This window comes from Meriones unguiculatus, chromosome 9 (genome assembly GCF_030254825.1).
Source record: "Meriones unguiculatus strain TT.TT164.6M chromosome 9, Bangor_MerUng_6.1, whole genome shotgun sequence".
In the NCBI taxonomy this organism is placed as follows: Eukaryota; Metazoa; Chordata; class Mammalia; order Rodentia; family Muridae; genus Meriones; species Meriones unguiculatus.
Window position 1 is genome coordinate 3,869,612 of NC_083357.1, and position 23,794 is coordinate 3,893,405.

Here is a 23,794-nt window from a genome sequence, read left to right on the forward strand (position 1 = left end):
CAGACCAGGCTCTTATCGCTGAGCCATCACCAGCCCATTGTCACCGGTGTTTAACCTAGGCTCCTTTCCCCCGGATCCCATCCCAGATGTAACATTATTTAGTTTTTATAGCTCCGTGCGACAGCTTCTCGGGCTTTCCTTGCTTAGATGACCTTTCCTTGGACAGTCGTGAGTTCCTCGGATGGGGCCGGCCTGATGTTTTCGCACGATTACGCTGGAGTCATGTGTCACAGGGAGGAAGGAACCACAGGACAGAAGATCAGTGTCACTCATCGCTGCTGATGTTGGCCCTGATCACCGAATGAGGCCGTTAGTAATAGTTTCCATTATGAAGGTTCCTCCTGCCCTACACGTGGTGTGTGTGACCTTTTAAGGTTTTCTTCACTGTCGGACCTCTAATAGCATGCAGGGGTGAAGGTCCCACCCTCTCAGGAAGGCCCCGGGCTTCCCACAAAGCGGCGGTCCAAGGCGGCCCTCACCTGTGGGCGTGGTTCCCCGCCCCGCCCCTCGTGAGGCCCCGCCCCCTCGAGGCCCCGCCCCGGGGCGACTAAGGCGGCGGCGCCCGAGAGTTTTGCGCCCCGCGGGCTCCTCCTTCGCCCGTACGGAGACGCTCGCGGTCGGGGTTCCGGGAAGCCAGCGTCGGGGGGGAGCTGCCGTCCGAACGAACTCCGTGTCCTGGACTCTGGTGCCGGTGCGTGCGGGTTTCGGCGGGCGGCCCGGCCTGCTGGGGTCCGCGGGCGGCGTGGGGGGAGCGGGGTCCGGGCAGGTGAGCGTGGGAGCGCAGGGCTCCCGCGGGTGCGAGCCTCCCCTGCCCGGGGCGCTTCCGGGGGAGGCCGAACCGAGCCCAGCCGGCCGAGGAGGCTGCCTTTGGGAACCGCGCTCCGGAACCGCGGGGCGCGCGTCCCTGGACCTGCCGCCCCGCGTTTATGTAAGGCGGGCTCCCCAGTGGTCCGGAGGAGGCGAGGCTGTGCCAGGCGGTGTTGCCGGCCTTGGTCCCCCGGCCCCCGCCTCTCCTTGCAGAGTTCGGAAGAGCTCTTGCCTGGGCTTGGCCGCCCCAGTCCTCGTGAGCGCAGGCCAGGCTGCTAAGCTAGATAAACAGATCTGGGCGAGGACAGCACATTCGCTCCGGGGATTTCTCTCCCCGCCCGCCGATCGGCGCGTGTCTGTGGAGCCTGGGTCTCTCGGACCCTGCTCTAGAGTGTCAGCCTAGGCCGTTTGCTCCCTTCGCGGGACTCCAGTAGCTGCTCCCTGCTGCCCCGCCGGGGTAATAAGGCTCTATGAGATGGCTTGCCCCGGGGCTGCATAGTTAAGAAAAAAGCTACAAATATGGCCCTACACAAAAATCAATAAATATAACATCATGTTTTTTTTTTTTTCTTTGTAACCGGATTGGGCTGTTTTCAAGTGTAAACTTTGTAGAGGACAGTGTGTGTGTCATTGTCAAAAGGTTGGACATGCCTGGAGTCTCGCAGGGCAGGGTCAGCTGTCTTACCTCATCCTCAGCTTGCTCTCCTTGTGCTCCTTCCTTGCGTCCCTGCTCCAGTCAGTTGTTGAGAATTCCAGGAGGATTAACAGGGCCTTTGCCTCAAGGCGGTGTAGTGCTTGGTATTCTCTAGGCAGGGGAGTGAGTGCAAGGCAGGCTGTGGCTCTAACACAGGTGCCCGCTTTGGGTTCTTTCATCCCTTCCTGACCTCGATTTCCTCATCCACAAAATGGGATAATTATAATTCCTGTTTCATAGACTTAATGTGAGGATTCAGCAAGTTAATTTTATGTGTGTGTGTGGGTTGTGTGTGGTTTTTTTTTTTTTTTAAACAAAGTCTCCCTATGTAGTCTTGGCTGACCTAGAACTTGCGTTGTAGATCAGGCTGGTCTCAAACTCTTAGAGACTCCTGTCTCCCGAGTGCTGGGATTAAAGGTGTGTGCACTTTGCCAGAAGTAATATTTTAAAAATGTCACTTAAGCTGTGTGTGGTGTCCAATGCATGTCTGTAATCCCAGCACTTGGGGAGGGAGAGGCAGGTGGATCTCTGTGAGTTCGAAGCCAACCTGGTCTACAAAGAGAAACCCTGTCTCCAAAAACAAACAAACAACCCTTCCCCCCAAATATTTATATTGTTTTTAGTTAAGTGTGTGTGTGTTCGGAGCCCCTGGAGCTGGAGTTAAAGTGCAAGTAGCTGTGAGTTCACAGACTCTGAACTCTGAACAAGTAGTATGCACTCTTCTCCTCTGAGACATCACTCCAGTCCTGTGAGGTAATCTATTTTTGTGTGTGTGTGTGTGTGTGTGTGTGTGTGTGTATGTATGTAGCCCTGGATGTTTTGGAACCCACTCCGTAGACCAGGCTGTCCTTCAACTCAAAGATTGGACTGCCTCTGCCTCCTGAGTGCTGGGATCAAACGTGTACACCACCACACCTGGCCTATTTTTACACATTTTAAACAAATTTTATTTTTTGTGTATAGGTGTTTTTGTCTGCGTGTGTGTGTGTGTGTGTGTGTGTGTGTGTGTGTGTGTGTGTAGTATGGGGGTGCCTGGTGCCCTTGGATGTCAGAAGAAGCCATTGGATACCCTTGAACTGCAGTTTCAGACAGTTGTGAAGTGCCGTGTGGGTACAAGAGTTCTTGAGCCATCACTCCAGCCCCTTGAGTTTTTGATTGTTTTTGAGACAGGGTTTCACTGTGCAGTTCTGACTGTCCTGGAACTCACTGTATAGATCAGTCTGGCCTTGAATCTGCCTGCCTCTGCCTCCTGAGTGCTGGGATTAAAGGTGTACATCATTATGCCCAGCAAATTAATGGGTTTTCTGGTGTTTTGTTTTTTTAGAGACAGGGTTTCTCTGTGTAGCCTTAGCTGTTCTGGAACTCACTCTGTAGACCAGGCAGGCCTTGAACGCAGAGTTCTGCCTGCCCCTGCCTTCTGGGTGCTGGGATTAAAGGCCTGTGCCACCACGGCCTGGTGACTGTCCCTGTTTTTAGCAGCTCTGCAGTGCTCAGGTGCCGATCAGTTAGAAGGGTGAACCGAATCTGCACTACTGCTGGCTGTTGCTCAGGCGTAAAGCACAAGCCAGGGCCTGCCGGGAGAGTGGCCTCTCCTCCGTTTTGCCTATTTCTTACTGACAAGCCATTTTTACTCCCCCGTAGGAGGGGCAGGACATGCCTTCTTCCTCCACTCTGTCATTGGCCCAGTTCTCGGGATTGGCCTCATACATACCCATTTGTATGATCATGGGTCTTATTCTTGTGTTATTAGAGCCTGGAAACTTTCTGAGTCATGTCTTGGTCTCACAAACTGCCCATGGTGGGCCTTTTTAGTTTGTTGTTTGTTTTGTTTCGTTTTGACAGGGTTTCTTTTTTCTTTTTTTCTTTTTTTTTATAGTTTGGTTGTCCTGGAATTCTCGCTGTAGACCAGGCTAGTCTCAAACTCACAGACCCACCTGCCTCTGCCTCCTGAGTGCTGGGATTAAAGCATGTCTCACCCCCACGCAGCCTTGGGCCTTTCCTTCAAGCGAGCAGGAAATGTCAGTTGGATGAGAGGCAGGCAAGAAAGTAATGTCTTTGTGGCTTGCATATTGGAGCTATAGGATAGTCAGAGAGTAATGGGGAAGTGAAGTGGAAATGAACCCAGACTGAGGAGGAAGAAGGAAAGAGGCTGAAAGAGTTAAGTTCAACCTTTTGAGAGTTGGGTGTGGGGGTCACACACCTGTAACTCAAGAGACTGAGGCAGGAAGATCAGGAGTTCACAGCCAGTTTTAGATAGAGAATGAATTTGGGGCCAGAGAGATGACTTAGGTAGAAAACTGATGTTCACGGGGTTTCCTCTGGCTCCACACAAGTCCGGTGGCGTGTACTCCCATCCCCAGCCGGTGCACACGAGCGTACACAGTCAGTAACTTTAACTAACACCAAGTGTTCTCCTGGGGGAGGGGACGCGGAAGATGCATAGTGACTTGGGATACAGTCTGGGCTGCATGAGGCCTTGGCTAAGGCACCGGCTGCTAAGTCTTCCAGTCTTTTTGACCCTGAGAGGGAACCGACCCGGCAAGTTGTGGCTCACCCAGGCTCATGCATACACAGGCACACAGGTAAAATTGAAACATTTGTTTAAAAGCAAGTTCGGCTGTTTGAGCTCTTTCTTTCGGAGCCATGATTGTCTAGAAGGCTTCGATTGCTCGGTGATGCCTGGTGTTGTGACCCAAGGGAGTAATAGGCGGTTTGGGATGACAGGAGAGAGGAGGAACTCTGCCAGAGAGAGAGGAAAGAAACCCAGGGTGTGTGGGCTTGCATGCTTTGTTTCCAGAAGGCCTGCGACCTTCTCTGCTTCCCTTCTTAGCTGCTTTTCTCCTCTTGAGCCCAGAGCAGTTCCTGGCACTAGGTCCCTGGGATCGGGAGAGTCTGGGTGTGGTTATACTTCACAAGCTCAGCCAGGGGAACATATTCCACTCTCTGTGAATCTTTCTTCAGAATACCCACTGAGCCCCTTTGAGGGATACCTAAATAGGACATTATCTCTGAGGATAAGTGAAATCTGGTTTTCTTGGTGGGAGCTGGCATTTGTAAGAGCAGTTGTTGAATGCTGTTTGGAATGGAACCTTCCAATAACCTCAGAACCAGTTGGCCTGCATCAGGCAAAAGGTCTTGGGGTCACTTGTTTGGTTGGTTGTTGTTATACAGTGAATGAATGGTCAGCTCTTGATGATGCTACCCACACTGCTATGTAAACTGCTTAGCAGTCAGCTGAGCAGTTGGGGGCTGGAGACTTGTTTCAGTGCTTAAGAGCACATGTCAGTTACTCTTCCATTGCTGTGGCAAAACACCAACACTAAGGTAGACATATACAAGAAAGCATTTTGATAAATAGGGCTTTTGCCTCCAGAGTATTAGAGTCTATGATGGTGGAGCAAAGTCAGGTAGCAGCAGAAACAGCTGGCAGCTCACATCTCGGCCCGTAGGGGACTAACTCAGAATGGTGTGAGTCCTTTGAACCCTCAAAGCCCACTCCCAATAACATACCTTCTCCAGCAAGGCCACACCTAATCATTCCAAATAGCCACCACCTGGAAACTAACTCTTCAAACATATGAGTCTATGAGGACTATTCTCTGTTCAAACAACCACAGAGCACTTGTTTATACAAAGGCCCTAGGTCTGATTCCAAACGCCCACAAGGCCCACTCCTAGCCATCTATAACAACCAGGGACCTGACTTCTCTTCTGACCCTGGAGGGTACCAGTCATATAACTGTGTACATACTTAGATGCAGGCATAGCACCCATAAAGTAATAAAAAAGAATTAGAGGAATAGAGGACAGTTTTCATCTTCTCGCTAACCAAGACAAGCCATGTAGTCACATGGTTCCAGTTTTCTGGATGATAAATGGTTGCCTCCAACAGAGAATCAGATGACAAGGTATTTGTGGAAGGGTTTTGAGATTAGTGGGGGAGCTGTGATGATCTTGTTGATATTGAGGGTGTGTTACTAAGAAACCAGAAAGCTTTAGGGGCGTGCCAGGGTGAAGGCTGACCCTGTGTTCATTGGTGTTAGTTTTTTTGAGATTGTGCTTCTGAAGATCTCACTGTCTTAGCAGCAGAAAAGTCAGTTGAAGCACTCAGGAGCGTGAGCTCTTCAGTGGAGGCTGGTTTGTAAGACAGAAGGGTGAGATTCAGGGTTTGGGTGGAGACAAAACTGGAAACTTCACGAGGAGATCAGGCAGGCAGGAACTGAATGAAGCCTGGTGTGTGAAGCATCTTTGGGGAAAAATGAGTGTGTAAGGGGGGCCAGGCCCAGTGTTAATGGACGAGAGCTTGCTGTGTCCACTACAAAGGGCGCAGTTATTTTTAGGAATTGTGTGACAAGGCATGTGTCTGTTGACATCTTTAGTGAGTGCCCACTGCTTGCCCAGCCTGTTCTGTATGCACAAAAGGAGATCTAGTGTTACTGCGGATATCAAGGTCCTTCTTTTCTTTGGGTTTTTAGTCTTGTTAGTATGAGAATTTCAGAAAGGATTTGGAAGGATGTTCAAGGACAGTTTTATTAGAGTTGGAAAGAAAAACAACGAACTTCGAATCTCAGTAGTTGCCAGGAGGAAGGAGATGGAGAAGAGGAAGAGAGAAGTCATGCCTTCAAGAAAACAGGCAGCTTCAATAATAAGGGTCAGCAAATACCTCAAGGCAGTCAAGAAGGGCGGGAGGCTTTAGAGAAAAGGGTGAGAAAGCCCAGATTGGTCCAGGCTGTGGCTACCTGATGGAAGCTCTGTGGGTCACTGCGCAGGGGGATGAGAGCTTTATTCCACTAAGGGAATTCCTTCCATGCCCTAATCATGACTTTGGGTGAATTAGCATTCCGAAGGCATGGTCTCTTGGCCAGATGACCGATAGGCCCAGCTCATTTAACTATTTGAGCGGAGACTGTAGCAGGCAGTGATCTGATCTTTGGAGCAGATCAGAATGTCATGTGTCTGCCTAGAGCCAGAGGTAGATTCCGTCTTTTGACCTGGAAGAGAACCTTCTCGTGATGGGCCTCAAAAAAGCCCTGATAGCTGTCTTCAGTGGCCTTAGAGCTTGCTATAACACTAGGTTCTCCCCTGGATGTCCCAGAGACTAGAGAGGTAAGTGGAGAAGGTCAGGAACTTCGTTTTCCCTCATGTTTTACTTCTGGTGTCTTTTGAGACTCTTAAGTTGGGGTCAGGGGCAGAACTGAGGAAGCGTCTGGGCTAGACAGGCAATTTTGTCTAGGTTGTATTTATATTTGAAGTCAAGGGCATGGTGATGTTAAAGAACTCCCTGGGATAGCTGAGTAAAGGAAAACGGGCTATAGAGACAGCTAGCAGACAGTCATGGGAGCTGGACGCGTCTTGTTCAGTAGACTTGAGTCAGCCGTGGCGTTGAACAGTGATGGGAAGGAACAGCTGAAGCAAGCATGTAGAGCCTCAGGAGAGTGACGGTGTGAAGGGGACAGGGTGAGAGAGCGAAGGGTCCTGTTTCCTGTTTCCTCTGCTCACCCTGGCTGCCCCTTTTCCACCTGAGGCAAGAGGGTGGTGGCTGGTCACAGCCTGCGTACCTCATCCTGCAGCTTCTGTGTGACTTGTTTATTGTGACGGTAACTGGGTTACTGTTGCTCCAGGTCAGCAGCTGTGGAATGTTCTCAGTACAGAATTACCACAATTTATTCAGTCTTCTCACTAGTGGGTAATGAGTTCTTTTCCTGTTTTTATTGACTTAAAGCAGAGTTGGGGAAAGAAACTCTCCCTAGAATGCTCTGGGATGTATTTATTTGAGAAGTGTTGACATTTTTAATGCTTTTAAGTTCTCTAAATCAAGAAACGGGATTCTAACTACTTTCAGTAGAATTATAAATGTAATGAGCCCGTAAGACAGCAGAGCTGTCAGGAGCAAAGTGAAGAGACATTTTTGGTGACAGTGACTGGGCAACGCCCCTAAGACACTGAGAGCTTGTGAGACAGCCGAGCTGTCACGGATAGAGAAGAGGACATTTGTAGTAATAGTAACTAAGACCGCTCTTAAGACACTGAGAGCTCGTGAGACAGCCGAGGACAGATAAGAAGATGTTCCTAGTAATAGTAACTAAGTAACGCCCTTAAGGCAGCTGACGTGTGTGTGTGTGTGTAAGGATGATAAGCTAAGCAATGCTCTGGAATAAAGTATAACAATTAAAGTAACGCCCCTAAGATATTAGGTAATGAAATTAGGTAATGTCAGCTGATTAACAGCTGGCGCGTGTGAAAGAATAAGCCAAGCCATGCCCCCCAAAAGTGTATAAAAATGCAGCCCGAGCCCACACAGGCGCGGCAGGCCTGACTCATGATGAGGAAGCTGATAGACCGCTGATACCCAGCCTATTTCCGAGCGGCTACTTGAAAAGCCCAGACCACCTTAACAAACCGGCCCTGAAAGGACCACCTTATCAGACGGGCCCTGGAAGGCAGCTCCCGAGCAACCGCAGCTTGCTTCGCCTCTGAGGCCTGGCTGGAGCAGAGAAGCTCCAAGGCCCATCAAGTCATGTCTGAGGTCCAACTGGAACTGCGAAGTTCCCTGGCCTAGGAGACACCCGAAGCTGGAGACGAGTGTCCGAGCCCATACCTGTGGCCAGGTTGTATTCCCCATAAGATGTATAATGTGCTAGGCAACTCTTAGATACCTGTGTGATTAGTGTGATTAAAGCAGCATTCAAAAATCATTCTGGCGTTGGCTTTTATCAATACCTCCCCGCCCTTTGTGGCATCTTGGTTAAAGTCCTCCAGCATAATCAAGCGCTCGTGACAGCAAATATATGTTTTTTGTTTGTTTGTTGTTGTTGTTTTTTCTGTCTAGGGGCCCATTAATTTCAGCTTTATACATTCCTTCTTTTAGTTTATTTTGTTCTCTTTGTCATTGACAAGCCTGTCACACTCAAGGCTGTCCTTAAGTGTAGGGGATGGGTTTCCATAATGGCTTCGTGTTAATTGCTGTGAGGAAACACCATGACCATGGCAACCCTCCTTTTTAAAGACATTTATTTATTTATTCATTTATTATGAATACAATGTTCTGTCTGCATACACACTTGCAGGCCAGAAGAGGGCGCCAGATCTCATTATAGATGGTTGGGAGCCACCATGTGGTTGCTAGGAATTGAACTCAGGACCTCTGGAAGAGCAGGCAGTGCTCTTAACCTCTGAGCCATCTCTCCAGCCTATGGCAACTCCTATAAAGGAAAAGATTTAACTGGACTGGCCTGCAGTTCAGAGTCTGTTATTATCATGGCAGGAAGCATGGTGGCATGCAGGCAGACATGGTGCTGGAGGAGGAGCTGAGAGTTCTACATCTGCAGACCCACAGGCAGCAGGAAGAGAGAGAGAGACGGAGAGAGAAAGAGAGATTGATTGGGCCTGGCTTGAGCGTCTAAAACCTCAAAGCCCACCCCCAGTGACATACTTCCTCCAACAAGGCCACACCCCCGAATACTGCTACTCCCTAAGGGCCTGGAGGCCATTTTCATTCAAACCGCAACACACACACCGTGCTCACCTTCCATTGTCCTTTGGTCACTGTAAATCAGCTCTGATATGGGGCCTGTTTAGGAAAATTGTCCTGAATTTACAAGTTAGTGGTGTAGTGGAGAGACTGACTGCTTCAGCGTTGGGTCCCTGATTAGCAAAAACAACAAACATCTTTTCTCAGACTGCATTAAATCTGTTCTGTGACTGACCAGATGACATTAGAGTATACCTTTAAATTCATCTTGACTTTTTCTTTTTCTTTTTGTTTTTGAGACTGAGTTTTTCTGTGTAGCCTTGTCTGTCCTGGTGAAGACCAGGCTGGCCTCGAATTCACAGAGATCCACCTGCTTCTGCCTCCCTGAGTGCCGGGATTACTGGTGTGTGCCACTGTGACTTTTTCTTATTACTGAGAAATGTATCAGAAATTCTTTCTATAAAACAGGTCGTGGTGGCATGAGCCAGTAATCCCAGTGTACGGGAGGCTGAGCAGGAGGTTCAGGAGTTCAGAACCAGTCTGGACCACGTATGAAGTTTAAGGTCAGCCTAGGCTACACAGTGAATCATTATGTGGGAGTGGAATGGGGTGGGGCGGGTTGCAACAGATCAAATAATTCCCACTGTCATTTTATCTACGTCAAGCTCCGTTTGTCCTTGGCGAGAATTCTGGCTTTGTGAACTTGGCCTTCATTTTTGGAAGTTAGTAGGTTTTGTTAGGCCTGCTTTGTGGATTGTATTGTGTTCAAGTCTGTATTATTTATGTTTTAGAAGAAACAACCAAGAGATGGGATAGTGTCTTTTCTTACAGTCCTAAAATTAATAAAGACAGTTTTTTTTTTTTTACAAAACTTTATGATTCAGACATTTAGAGGCAGTGTCCCCTGGCAGCCGTGACGCTGGCCGCTGTGCTTTCTGTCTCGGCACACACGGAAGGGCTGGTAGGAGGGTCTTGCTTCTCAGCCTGCTGATGATGGTGAGTGCACCTCCCCCGGTGTCCAGTGGTCCTTGTCCTTATGGCAGTCAGGCTTTTAGAAAGAGTGGGTAAAATGAGACTTACCTGTAAACTCTAGGGCCTTGGGAATCTTAGTCTGTTTTCTGATACTGCAACAGAACATGTAGCAAATATAGAGAAGCTGATTTTGCCCAGTGAACTGGCAGCTCTTTGCTGCAACACAGTATGGCAGAGGAGGAAAGAGAAGTAAGAAAGGATGAGGCCACTGCTGTGACAATGGCCAGTTTCCACATCCCTTCAACCCACCTCCTAAAGGTCCTGTCACTTCTCAGCGCCATTACACTTCCCAAAGGTCAGGCTTCCATCAGGTGGGACTTTAGGGGACAAATGACACCAGAACCGTAACCATATCAGCACCATGGCAAAACCTTACCTGCCCTTAGGCCCCTTCCTGTGTGCCAGGGGGTGTGTAACCAGCTCTCACTTACCCTGTCACACTTTCTTCCAAGTGTGAGACAACAAGGTGAGCTCTCCCTGCCCTTCAAGGGGAATGTGGTGTAGTTAGCATACAAAGTACAGGGGCCAAATGGGCAGGAGAAGATTTTATCCTGTAGTCTTGGCTCTTTTCTATCTCTGGACTGGACTGGAGTAGCCTGGTTTACTTGCCCTTACTGAGCTTAGTACATTTCTAAGGCCCGTGTTTTCAGACAAAGACATTGTACTAAACAGCTAGAAAAGTCCTTAGTTTGCTAGGGCAGGATTATGAAGAACTCCTCAAGATATCGTGTGGGGGGAGCAGAGAGAGACAGAAAGACATAGAGAGATGGACAGAGTGAGAGACGTATGCATGTGTGTACTCTGTGCCGTATACACGTGGAGACTTAGAGGTTGACATCAGATATTGTCCACTATCACTCTACCTTATGTTTTGAGGCAGGGTCTCTGACTGCCTCTGGAACTGGCCAATTTAGACCGACTAGTCGGCTAGCAAACCCCAGTGACCCTACTGTCTCCACCAATCAATCTCCAAGTGTTGGATTGTAAGCATGCCTCACCGCACTTGGCATTTTCCGTGGATGCTGTGGATTTGAACTCAGGTCTTCATTCTTGCACAGCAAAGCACTTTATGGGCTGCAACAGCTCAACCATCAACATATTTTTAATATTAATATTCTGTGTCTCATTTTTTGTAACTTTGTATGTCTTTGTCTTACCCTAAATTTTAAATCATTTATGCTTAAAAGTTTCTCTTATAACCAGTGCACGCCTGGGCTTGGAGAGAAAGGGGATGGCGGGAAACCATGACAGCTACAGTGTTCTCTGGAGACTCTGTCTTTGACAGAGGGATTCACACTCTTCCCTGTCGTTTTTGCTGCTGTTTATTATGCTTGGAAGTTTTTTTCTTTTCTCCTTGTTTCTTGGTAGCTTGGTTCGCTTTCTCATCACCCAGCGTCATCCCTGCTGTTAGGATTTAGGCTGTTTATCAAGGAGGGCTTAGCTCTCCCTCTCTTCAGCAGAGCCAGGTCCAGGCTCCTGATATGTTGCTTCTGACTTTTCTAGGGCTGTGGTTTTCACACTTGAGCACGTGTAAAGCTCTCTGAAACACATATCTAGTTCCCGGGTGCTGACTGGGGCATGTGCCTGTGTGACTGGGTATGCATGCGTAGCGGAGGGTTTAGTTCTGGCAGGTGCCGGGGTGTGTGGATGCATCTAGTCGCAGGTCACAGGTGGGTGATGCTGTCTCTGCTTCCTTCTCCTTCGTGGTCCAGGTCACCCCACTCTAATCCTCACTGGCAGGCTCTGCTGAGCCGATGGAGAGGCTGGGAACATGGCTCTTGGGGCTGCCGTGTGCCAGGTTCTAGTGAGCGTTCTGTTCCTAAAAGAAAGACAGGGCAGATGGTTGAGGGCTAACAGAAGTTTTGGGAACACCATGCACTGCTCTCCTTAATTTGAAACTAATGTTTATCCTCTTGCCATTGGCTGAGCTGGCACTGAGCCATGTGTGGTGGCAGCTGGAAGCCAGCAGGGCATGCACCGGGACAGCTCCTTCCCTGGGGGTCAGGGAGTGTGCTGGCAGCCCTCCACTCCTTGCTGATACTCGAGAGTCCTCAGCCTCCTCTTAAGAGACCAGGCCTGTGAGCTCACACTGTGATCTGCCCTAGAGCTACCCTCAGGCCTTCTGTGAAACCAGGGCCCTTCCAAGACCCAGCTTTGGGGTGGAGAGCCCTTGCTATGCCACCTTCTCCCTGGTTGCTGTCTTCAACCCCAAGTATGACTCTTGTTATGGCGGCAGTCCTGTATGTCCTGGTGGAACTGAGGCTGATGGTTACTGTGGCTCCTCACATCCATGAGAGATGACATCTGTGGCTGCCCACTCCAGTTTCTCTGCTGTCACTCATAGTTCCCAGGAACAGATGATGCGTTGTGTATGACTCAGTGATGTGGGAGTTGTTGGGGGAGGTCACCATCACTTCATCACTTTGGTTTCCTCAGGTTGATACTCATGGCTCCCAACTTTATCTCCAGCTGAGAGAGTGTGATGGAGCCCAGGGTACACAGTGCCATCTTGGGCTAAAATGCGTTGGACATGAAGTCAAGGGATATGGTTTTAGGCCTTGCCCTGTTCCCTAGACAAACCTGAGAACCCGGGCTGGTCTCTTCTCTCCTGTTTCCTGGGCCTTGGCTCCTACTGAATAAAATAAGCTGCTAACTCAAATGATCTCAGTGATGCAGAATTCTGAGGCAATCCAAATGCCACTGCGGATTGGCTTTTTATTTCTAAGAAGGTTCTTTCAGATTTCTTCCCTCAAGCTCAATTTCTTGGTAAGGCCCGAGTGATTGCTGTGGCCACTCTCCTGCCAGCTTTGCCCGGAATTTGTCTAGGTTGGGCTGCCTAGGAGACAGTCTTGGGTGGTGGCGTCTGCTGCGAAGCTTGGAGAATGATTGATGTCAGCTCTGCTATTTTTAATTCCTGGTGTGTGGGTGTGGAACTGAATGCCTGCCTCCACCTTCTGTGGGCTTTTTGTGTGGGGTCTGAGAAAATGCTGTCAGGGTTGGTGGTTGCTGTCCCAGGGCTCTCTGGCTGTGTCAGTCACTTGATGACCCCCATGACCCATGTAGGTGAGGTTAGTGCTCCATGATCACAGAGTGTGGGAGTCTTAAGAGCTAGGATGTTCCTGCATCTCACATCATTTAGGGTCCTGTTTGGGATGGGAAAGAGAAGGGAATCTTCTAGATGGGTACTGCTGTCTCCCAAATTCCTGAAGTCTACCTACCAATAGGCAGTCAGGGCAGATACCAGCCAGAATGAGGAGAGATGAGTCAGGAACTTGTGGTCCTAAGCAGAATGCAGCTGTGTCGAAGATCCCAGCGCCAACTCTGCTGGACAATGGTAGGAAGCAGCAAGAGGAGGCAGGGCCTGCAGCACCTATCATCTCCCTGGGAGGCCCAGTGCAGGCAATTCTAGCACTGTCTGAGCCTTGTTTCCTAGTGTATAAAAAGGGGGTGGTAGTGTGGTATGCATCCATGAGATCACTAAGAAGGCTAATGAGATGTTTAGTGAGGAAATGAACATGCGTGCCCATCCTAGGAGCTAGGAGAAAGGGTGACTGAGAACATGCTAGGCTGAGTGCTGGGAGAGCTCCAGAAAGAGCCCTCACTGTGGGTGGGAAGGACCCCCCAAAGAGGTGGAACCCACCTCTTTGGCCTCGGGGAAGGCTGGTAGACCACAGGTTGAGCAGCCGTAGGAGCATCTGACCAGTTGTCTAAGGTGGGAATTGCCAAGCTTGGCTGAGTAGGGACATACATTTCCTGGCTTCTTCCTGTCACATACATACCTTGAGGGCTCCTTTGGACCTCCTGTCTTTTTGCTGTTCTTCATTGGCCCAGTGTAACTCAGTTCAGAATGTCACCACTGAGGGCCATGACCAGACAGAGAATCTTACTCCTGATTGGTCTGTGTTTTCCCTAGGGACTTCCTCTCAGTTTCTGGCAGTGTGGTTGGCCTTTGCACCAGAGTTGAACCGGTAAGTGGTGTTTAAACCCCGAGGCTCCTCTGCAGAGCCGAACAATTGTGTCTTTCAGAAGGCACTAAATTCCCTGAGTGGATGAATGGGCAATGTGTGCCCGATAGTGCTATTGGATCAGGGTCTCTGTAGGCCTTGATCTCAGCCTATGCTCAGTCCCTTGCTGCTGCAAGAGGGTGTAGAGGTGCCTTTCAAAGGAGAAAGATGGCCTCTGTGGCTTAACAAGGGCCCAGTCCTCTTGTTCCATTTCTAAAAAGGTTGAAGTCACAGATTCTCTTAACGACCCTCCTGTTTCCCCCAAAGAAGCAGCTCTGAGCTACAGAACCTTACTGATGGTGGCTCCAAAACCTTCACGAAGCCCCGGCTGCCTGGGATAGGTGTGGTCAAGGAGCCCCGGAGTCTGGGGCTACCTGAGTCTATCAGAGAGAGAAGTGGTTTCATCGTACCCTGTGTAGCCCCAAGACTCCGCTCCACCCTTTCAGGCTTCACCCTGACCCCATAGGGGAAGGAAGAATGGCTCTGAAGTATTGTGTGTGTTTTCTGGAAGGGCCGGTGGTGTTCATTCCCCTCTCATGGGGAGTCTAGCCCTAACGGGTCATCCTCTTCCAGGGCAGGGCTGCAGAAGCAATGTTACTAACACCTGCTGAGCTTTAGGCCTTCATTTCCGTGTGTCCTAGTGGGCTTGGGTGGGGATGGGGAGAGCTCCAGGAGCCATAGGGCTTGGTCACACTGGCATAAAATAAGGTGTTGGATACCGTAGCTCAACTGTGCTGATAGTAGTCCATTTTTAGTTAGGGTCCCTGTCATATGTAGCGCTTATGCTGTGTTATAAAACGTGCATAGTTTACAGAAAGAGAAAAGTCAAGTGTCTTGGTTTGAAGGGCTTACAGTGAAGCCAGCTGCTTCCAGACCCACCCTCCCCAGTGTGTACCTCTATATAGGTAACTGTTTCTCTTTAGCAATATCTTTATTTAAATGATAGCTTGTAGTTCTGTTTGTTAATTTACTTGCTGACATGCTGCTTGGATAGATAAGGAAACCATACCTAATTAGTATTTAATTCTTTCATTACTATGACTGTAGAATGTTCTTCTCAATGTTGCCTCAGGCGACTTGTGTGTGCAGGGCTATGGAGCGAACTTCCTGTTCCTGCAGTGACTCACCCCTCCCCTCCGGCTTGAGTTTGCTCTGAGCTGGACAAGTTGCTCTCTGAGCCTGTCACTCAGCTATCATGTTGGTCTTACTTTAAAATTTTTCTGTTTTAGATTTATTTGCATGCTCATTTTGTCTTAGGCAGTCCTTCCTAAAGAACTGGCTGGGTGGTAGGGTGCTTTTTGTTTTTGATCTTTTAGGAAAGGTCTGTGGCATCCTGTTGATAGATGGGTGATTTAGCTGGCTGTGGGAACAAAAAGCTGAAAACAGTTTCTTTACTGAGAAAGTTGAAGGAAGAAGCTATTGTCTTCTAGTTCCCAGCAGGAGTTGAGGACTCCAGTGTGAGTCCATTTTCCCCTGAGGAACCTTGGCTCCTTTCTTTTTCTGGACGCTTGTAGTGTTAGACTCTGCCTCTGAGTTCTCAAGTGTCAGGTGGAGGAGCTTTGCTGAGGGTGTCTTTTCAGGCCCTGGACACGTATGCTCCCTCTTGAGGTGTTAATCAGTGTTCTATGCTGTCTTATGTCACCATTGCCAATCTTCTTCTTATCTGTGTGTGCACAGAAGCCAGAAGAAGACACTGAATGGCCTTCTCTGTCACTTTTTTCTGTTCCTCGAAGCAAGCAATGTCTTTGACCAAATTTGGAGCTAGGCTGGCAGCCATTAGGTCCCACAGATCCTTTTGCCTCCACCCTACCTTCCCACACTGGGCTTATAGACACATACATGGTCATGTTGAGCTTTGTATGTGGGTGCTGGGGATTTGAACTTGAGTTATTCATGCTTGTGCCGTAAGTATCCTTACCCGCTGGGACGTCCCCTATCCTCACAGTGTTCTTGTGCTATCACTGATTTTCTTGCTTCAGTTTTTCATGTCCTTCCCCTTTGGATTCGTTTTAGATTGTGCTGTTCCTCCATCCTTTTATCCCTATCTGTGATGGTTCGTGCTTTTCGTTTGTGTGTGTGAGTATGTGTGGGCACATGCTCTCAGGTGTCCTCAGGGACACTCGGTGGAATCTGGTGTTCATCTAGGTTAGGCTGCCTGGCTGGCTAGCAATCCCCGAGGACCCTCTTGCCCCTGCCTCCCCAGCACTAGAATTCTTAGCATAGGCCACCAAGTCTGACTTTTAATGTTAGTGCTGAGGATTAAACTCTGGTCTTTATGCTGTATAAAAAGAGCTTTATTGACTAAAACCTCTTCCTAACTCCTACTTGTTTGCTTGCTTGCTTTTTTTTTTTTTTTTTTGATAAGAGCTCATGTAGCAAAGGCTGGCCCCAGACTCACTATGTACCTAGGCCCTTGACCTCCAGATCCCCCTGCCTCTGCTTCTGAGTGCTGGGATTACCAGCATGGCTCACCACACAGAGAATGGGATTTATTTAATTAACCTAGAGCACAATGCAATAGTTACTCCATCCTAAACCTCCAAGCCCCCATAGTTTCCTCCCACTCAGGTTTTCTCGCCACGTGGTTCCAAGACCTTTCCTCTAGATCCCCACTCTCCTCCCACACCAGCTTTTGTTGCTCTTGTTACTCCGGATTTTTCTTGGCTCACTTTTCTAAACTTCCCGTTGAATGGTAGGGTTTGTTTGTTTTTCAGTCCCCTTATATACACATGTGTTCGCTACTGATCTGTTGAACTTTGCTGGCTCACTCTCACTCTCGAATCAGAGCTACTGGCATCAGAATTGATTTCTTTGGGATTCTGGTGTAGACATCCAGCCTTGTGGACTGAACAACTACTGGATTCTTGGGTTTTCCATTGGTGCATAGCCATTGTTGGACAAGCTGGACCACAGCCTGTAAGCCATTCTGATAAATCCCTTCCTATTATGTGTATAGATCCATTCTATAATATAAGTTCTGTTCTATCGGAGAAACCTGACTAATACAATTATTATTACAAAAAACCATGTTTAAGGGACTGGAGAGATGGCTCCGAGGTAAAGGTCAGTATTGCTTTCACAGAGGACTTGGGTTTGCTTCTTGGACTCACAACCATCTATGACTGCAGTTTTAGGGGATCTCTTCTATTTTCAGCTTCTAAGACACTTCGCTGCTTTGTAATTGTTTCATGTGTACAGTATTTTCTTACTGTTTTGCTTTATGGATAGATTTCCTCTATGTCTCTGAGCGTATTAGTTGCATCCCCCTCCCTTTACTTGTTATCAGCTGCTCTTTGCCCTCCCATCCTTCCCTTGTTTCAGTCTCTCCTGCTCCTGTTGGTGATCTTGGTCTGTTGTGCTGTGATCCTTTGTTGTCTGTGCACACAGACAGTGAGTCCTTGGGCCGGTCTCAGGCAGGGCTTTATGCCACCTTTTTACCTTGTATAAAAGCACTTTTTAGCACTCGTCATCTGTAGCTCATCTGCCCTTGCTTCAGACCTTGAGGCCAGCTAAGAAGACTTCTTACTTCTTCAGAGCCTTTGATAGAAGGGAACATCCAGGTGAAGTGGGTCCCTCATGAGCCACAACCTGTGCTGGTGCCACTCCTTTACATCATAGCACTTGGCACTTGGCACATAGCACAGAGGCAAGAGGTTCCGGGCTTGGTCCACTGCTGTGTCATGGTGGCATGCCACTTCCTCTCCCTGGCTGTCAGTTTCTCCATATGTAATCGGAAAGAAGAGGCGAAGTGAGCAGGAGTAAACCGACTCACCTCGCAGGGCCGCCCTTGGCTTACCAGCTGGGCAGCATGCTCCGTTTCCTGCATGCATAAAACAGGTGCCTACTTCTTCCCTCCCAAAGCATTTGCATTGCTGCCTGGGTGTGTTGCCTGGCCGCAAGGAGCCCAGCTCTTATTGTGGTGACTCACGGTGACCATGGTGACTGTTGACCTATAATACAAGTGAGCAAGCCTCACGTGAGTGCCTCCTCCCAAGCAGGAGGGAACAGTGGCACCCCTTGTTGTGGTCTAAGGGGTTTGATGCTCCTCTTGTCAAAGAGACTGGCCAGGCTGTGTGGCCTGGTTGTAGACCTCAGACAAGAAGGGGCTGGAGGAAGGGAGAGGTGGCTGCTGTGTGAAATTTACTAGTTTTGCTGATTTTAGGTTTGTAGTTCAGTGGCATTAAATAGCCACCATCATCCATTTCAAGAACTTTCTCATTGTCCCAAGCTAACTTCCCATTTAACAGATCCCTCCCTCCCCCCATTTCTCTCTTGCCCCAGCTCCTGCAGCAACAATGTCCTTCTGTCTATGAGTGGAATCAGACAGTATTTATCTTTCTGTGCCTGGCTTATTTCACCTAGCTTACTAGGTTTAAGTTCATCCATGGCATAGCATGTGTCAGGATGTCCTCTGTTTTCTTTGTCTGTTTATCTCTGACACTTGAGTTGCCCCCACTTTTGGACTTGGACTTGTGGGTAATGCTGCTAGGTGAGAGAGGTTCCTCAAACACTTGTGCAAGGTCTTGCTTTTGTTTGCTGGGTCTTATGATAGTTCTGTTTTTAGTTGTTTTGTTCTCTGCAGTGGCTGGCTTTTTACCTCATGGTTCATCGTCTAGCAGTTTGGTCTCACAGTCTAGTCTTATAGCTCTCATGGAGGGACAGTCAAGATTGTCACAGGGTCAGCCGTTCTGTGTGGCCCATTCCTGTGCAGACGGAGCCATTGTTTGCTTGGTGTTGGTTCACTTGTGTTTTTACCCTTCTATAGAGGGGAAAGAGCCTCCACTTTCAAGAGTACCTGCAGTTGGATTGATCTCTTCTGGGTAGTCCAGAATTGTACCATGCTCATCCAGCTGGTGATATCAGTCACACTGGACTAGCATTTTCAGGTTCCGGGCACTGGGGCTGAGGACTATATGAAGGATAATTTTTGAAGGATAATGGTCTTGTCTCAGGCTTTGGAATGCTCTTTCCTCCACTCCTTTGATTGACCAACGCGGAACCCTAATGCCCTGTGACCCTGATGTCCAGTCAGACCTTCCGCCACCGTATGTGTGAGCTCCCGGTAAATAGGTGCACACAGAAGTTTGATGAGGTCAAGAGTTTTGATCCTTTCTTCCTTGTCTGTATGTCGAAGCCTGTTTTCTCTGGCCACTTGAGAGACTAACCCTAAATGAGTTGGTCTCAGCCTGCTCAGCTTGGCTTCCACTGGAACGAGGGGTCAAACAGAGTTCCCCATGGCCCCCTCCGTCTCGAGCTGTTGGAAGGATGGTATAGCACAGAGGCAGTAACGGAGCACAGCAAGACTTGGTGTGTAGAGCATCTCAAGCCTAAGGGGATTTGGGAGAAACCAGGTTGTGTCTTGATGGGGCTGGAGAGACCAGCCACCTTGGAGAGCTCAAATACTGCCTTTGGTCCACAATGCTGAGCACATGACTAGCTTGTTGGTCCCTTTGACTTTGTTCCGTAGACAGCCATAATAGATACTGTTTCAGATCTGTGGTGTAACTGATCATGGGAAATTGTCATACAAAAGCACAGAACTGCATCTCCCCTGACCCGAACTGCACTCACAAACATAACTCAATTTCAGGGTATAGGGTAGTATGTATGTTTCTGTGTGTGTGTGTGTGTGTGTGTGTGTGTGTGTGTAAGGCTAGAAGGGTGTGTGTGTGTGTGTGTGTATAAGGCCAGAACAGTGTTTGTGTATACATGTGTGTTCAAGTATCCCTGGAGTCCAGAAGGCTATGTGTTTGTGTAAGGCCAGAAGCAGGTGTTGGGTCCACCTGCTGGATCAGAATTCTGGTCCTGGTGCTCTTAACCACTCGAGCCATTCTTCCAGGCCTGTGTATATGTTTCTTTAAGTCTGGTCCTTTTGGGCTGCTGTAATGGAATACCGTGAACGAGAGACTTAAACAGCAGAAGTGTGTTACTCACAGTTCTAGAAGCTGGAAAGCTAGGATCAAGTGTCACTGTCTGCAGAGGGACCATTTCTGTGTTTGTAGCTGGCCCCTTCTCACTGTGTCCTTACACACAGTAGTCTCTCTGGGCTTAATCCAGTTCGTGACTTAGCCCCGCAGTACCCCGCTTTCTAATCGCATCTCACTGGGGCTCGGGATTATAAGGGGTTCACCTGGGAGACAGGTACAGTCTGTCACTGCCTGAGGCAATCGGCTAAAAAACGAAGGAAGGGTGGCTTTAGAGGTCCCTGCTTGCCTTGTGCCTCTTGTGAGGTTGCACCTCACGGTTTACTGTGTGGTGGCAACGTGCTCACCCCATGGCAGCCGATATGCAAAGAGGAAAGGCTCAGATTACAATGTCTCCTTCAAGGACATGCCTGTTGATTTAACACCTACCAGCAGACAGCTACCCCCAAAGGTTTCACTGCCCACGGTAGTGCCACAGGGCCTAGGGACTCAGCTTCTGACACAGGGCACTTTGGGAGCCTTCCTGGAGCCACATGACAGCACTGCCCTTGCCATTCTGTCTTTCAGACCATCCCAACCTCAGCCTCGCCCATTTGACATCTGGTGTCACTCTTCAACCCACTCCCCTCCCTTCCCCCAAATTCTCATTCTTTCCCAAGTGCCCTGGGTCCTCTGAGATGTCCTTAACCCAGCTTGCTGTTTTATATTGGGGCAACTCAATGGAAGTTAAAATGACACGATGAGAACAAACTTGGGTAGGTGTGATCTCTGGTCCCCTTGCCTAGAAGGTACCTTCTTTCAAGTGTCCCACTGGAGCCTGAGTCCTGTGTGTTGGCACAGAAGCTCAGGGTTAATGTGTAATTAGAGAAAAGGAGGGGGTAGGAGAGAAAATACATACATTTAAAGTTGGTAGTAATTAGAGGCATGAAAAAATTACACAGGAAATAGTTTGCAATACCTGAGTTTTCTTGAGCAGGCCATGGGGTACGGTCAGGTCAGAGGTTCTCAGCCGTCCTAGTGTTGTGGTGACCCCCTCCCACCCCATGAAATCATTTTTGTTGTGACTTCATAACTAATTTTGCTATGGTTATGAATCATAATGTGAATATCTGATATGCAGGTATATTTTCATTGTTACCTGTCGACCCAAAGGGGCTGTGGCCCTCGGGTTGAGAGCTGCCGGTCTAGATGAGTCACGGTTGGCCTTGAAGCAGTGCTTTGCTGAAGCTAAGGGTTAAAGGTGTGCCGCCCTAGTCTGCGTAGGTGTGTCCTCCATGTCAGTCATCGCTCATCAGGGCCTTTATCCTGTCAGTCACACCGTTGCTTACATAGTGTGCAGGCCAGCTCTGCCGCCTTTGACGCATGTGTGGTAGGGATTGGGAGATTCTGGCTTCTCTCTTCCCTCACAGCAACAGCCTTGAAATAGCCTTCATCTAAAAGCTGGATTCTGTAGAGGGAAGGAAGTTCTGTGGGCTGAGGCACTAAAAGTTTCAGGAGCCTCCAGTTCAAAACCTCTTCCCTGTACCGTCTCTCCTATCCTTGGAAGACACCCCCCCCAGAACAGGGTTTCTCTGTGTAGCCTTGTCTGTCATGGACTTGTGGTTTAGACCAGGCCACTCTGGAACTCACAGAGATCCTCCTGCCTCTGCCTTCCTGAGTGCTGGAATTATAGCCATGTGCCACTGTGCCCAGCTAGAAGGAGGGTATTAAAGCAAGTCACCAATGGCAAAACCTTGTGGGACAATCAAACAAGCTACGCCCATGGTTACCAGGTTGGGAGCTCAGTCCTGATTGGGAAAGAAGACAGCCTTGCTCTCTCCTACCCCAGATAGTGTTCTACCACATCCTGGCTCCTTGCTAATCTGATGTGCTCTGGTGACAAAGCCAAGGGCAGTAGAAGCTGGATAAGTCTCCAAGTCATTGCTTCCTGCCTAATGACCTGGGACAGATAGGTTCCAGGGCATACAATACACATAAATAAATATTTATTATATATATTATAATATGTAACAATTATAAATTATTACAATTATTATGTATAAGTGTATATTTATATTATAAGTATATAGATATATGATATTAAAAAGGAAAGAAAGGGAAAAAGTTTGAGGCCAGCTAAAGACTGTGTGTGTGTGTGTGTGTGTGTGTGTGTGTGTAAGAGAGAGAAAGAGAATATGAAAGAAAAATGTACCGGTTTTCGAACAGGTGTACCACATACATATGCATGTATGCTCATTTGTATATATGCAAATACTTTGTAAATATATGCATACTGGGGTTGTGTATTTTTAAATTATAGTAGAATGTTTAGTAGTGCCTTTCAGGAAGGGGATAGTGGCCCTCTGTCTTTCTGCTTGCTTTGACTTTCTACAGCTTGGTTCTATTTCTTTCTTTCTTTCTTTCTTTCTTTCTTTCTTTCTTTCTTTCTTTTTAAAATAAAGATTACATAATTTGTTTTTTTGAGACAGCTTCTTCCTGTTTAGCCTAGGCTATCCTTAAACTCATGACCCTCCTCCCACAACACCCCTACATTTCCCAAGTGGTAGGATTGCCAGCTCACACTAGCACTTACCAGTTTGTGCAGAGCTGGCTGGGGATCAAGCCCAGGCCCTGGATCCCTCAGTAGAAGCAAGTACTCTACGAGCTGAGCTGCACTGCACGTGCAGCAGGCTTTCTGGCGTGATGTCAACTAATACTGTTTTCTGGATGTTTATCCACTCATCTTCTGAAGGGCATTTTGTTTCCTGATAAGGTGGTCCGTCGTGAGTAACTCTGCTTCATTTGGATCTGAGATAATCTCCTAAAGGCTTGTTTGTAGGAAGTGGATGGGGTCTGTGTTGGGGGGAGTTGCCCTTTAGGGTTGTGTTGGGATTCCAGTCTTTCTTCGTTTTCTCCCTCCCTGCCTGTCTCTCACTGAATCTTCTGAAACTGTGTGTTTAAATGTACTGTTCTTCCTTCTAAGTGGTTTATCTTGGGTATTTTGTTACAGTGACTAACGGCTGGCTAACATAATCAGCCTGTAAGTTTTTATCTCACCTGGGCCAGTCATACTGGTTGCTGTTTTCATAAAATATGTTCAGTTTTGTAAGAAAGTGCTAAAAATCTCCTTAAAGTTGTTGTGCCATTTAGCATTGCCCACAGCCGTTGTCCATACCCCAGTGTTTGGAAAGCCACAGTTGTGAGCATGGCCATTCTAAAGCTGTGCAGTCTGTTGTTTCCATTCATAATGGCATATTGGGTGCCTTTCCATGTACTGTCATCTCTGCATGCCCTTTGGTAAGCTGCCTTCTCAGTTTTTTTCCCTGTATTTTCCTAAGTCCCTTTATCAGCTGTATCATTTAGGAATGCATTCAGCCATTCTTTAGTTCTTTCTTTCTTACTTACTTATTTTTATTTAAAACAGGCTCATGTTATTATGTCAGCAAGGATTATCAGAGCTGTGGGTTTGAACTGTATACTTATGTATTGTGTGAGAGCGAGTTACTCTTTAGCCAACAGCCTGGGAAAGTAGAGTGGCCAACCCCTTCCGTGAAAACATACATCCTGGTTTGTCTGCTTCTGAGTGCCAAGGGGCTTCAGGCCCTGAACCTGAAGGAAGAGGCCTTCAGACCTCTGCCTTTCAGCATAGTCAGGTTTGGTTTCTGCTCTGCGAGAGGGACTGTCTCTCTGAGAGATTACTTTTAGAGCTGTACTTCAGCCTAACACCATGAGCACTTACTCCTCTTCTGTGGTGGGACACTGGAGGCTGTGAATAAGCTGGCTTTGCTGCATGCTGGAGCCCTGTCTCCACCTCTCTCTGTTAGGGTGGGAAGCACAAGGCTTTCTTTGTGGTGGGAGGATGGCTGAGTCTGGGGAGAAGAAT

General features: G+C 48.3%; 1 protein-coding gene across 3 annotated transcripts in view; it reads left to right on the forward strand.

The window, feature by feature from the left end:
* The first annotated feature begins 534 nt into the window (after positions 1-534).
* Anxa11 (annexin A11) overlaps positions 535-23,794 on the forward strand; it is a 42,664-nt gene continuing 19,404 nt past the window's right edge. The window contains exons 1-2 of one of the 3 annotated variants that reach the window (XM_060390707.1): positions 555-691; positions 13,918-13,972. The gene's annotated coding sequence lies outside the window, so the exon portion shown is untranslated. Of the gene's footprint in view, positions 692-13,917; positions 13,973-16,899; positions 16,925-23,794 lie in introns of those variants that run through there. The other 2 variants (XM_060390709.1, XM_060390708.1) reach the window with 2 other exon arrangements.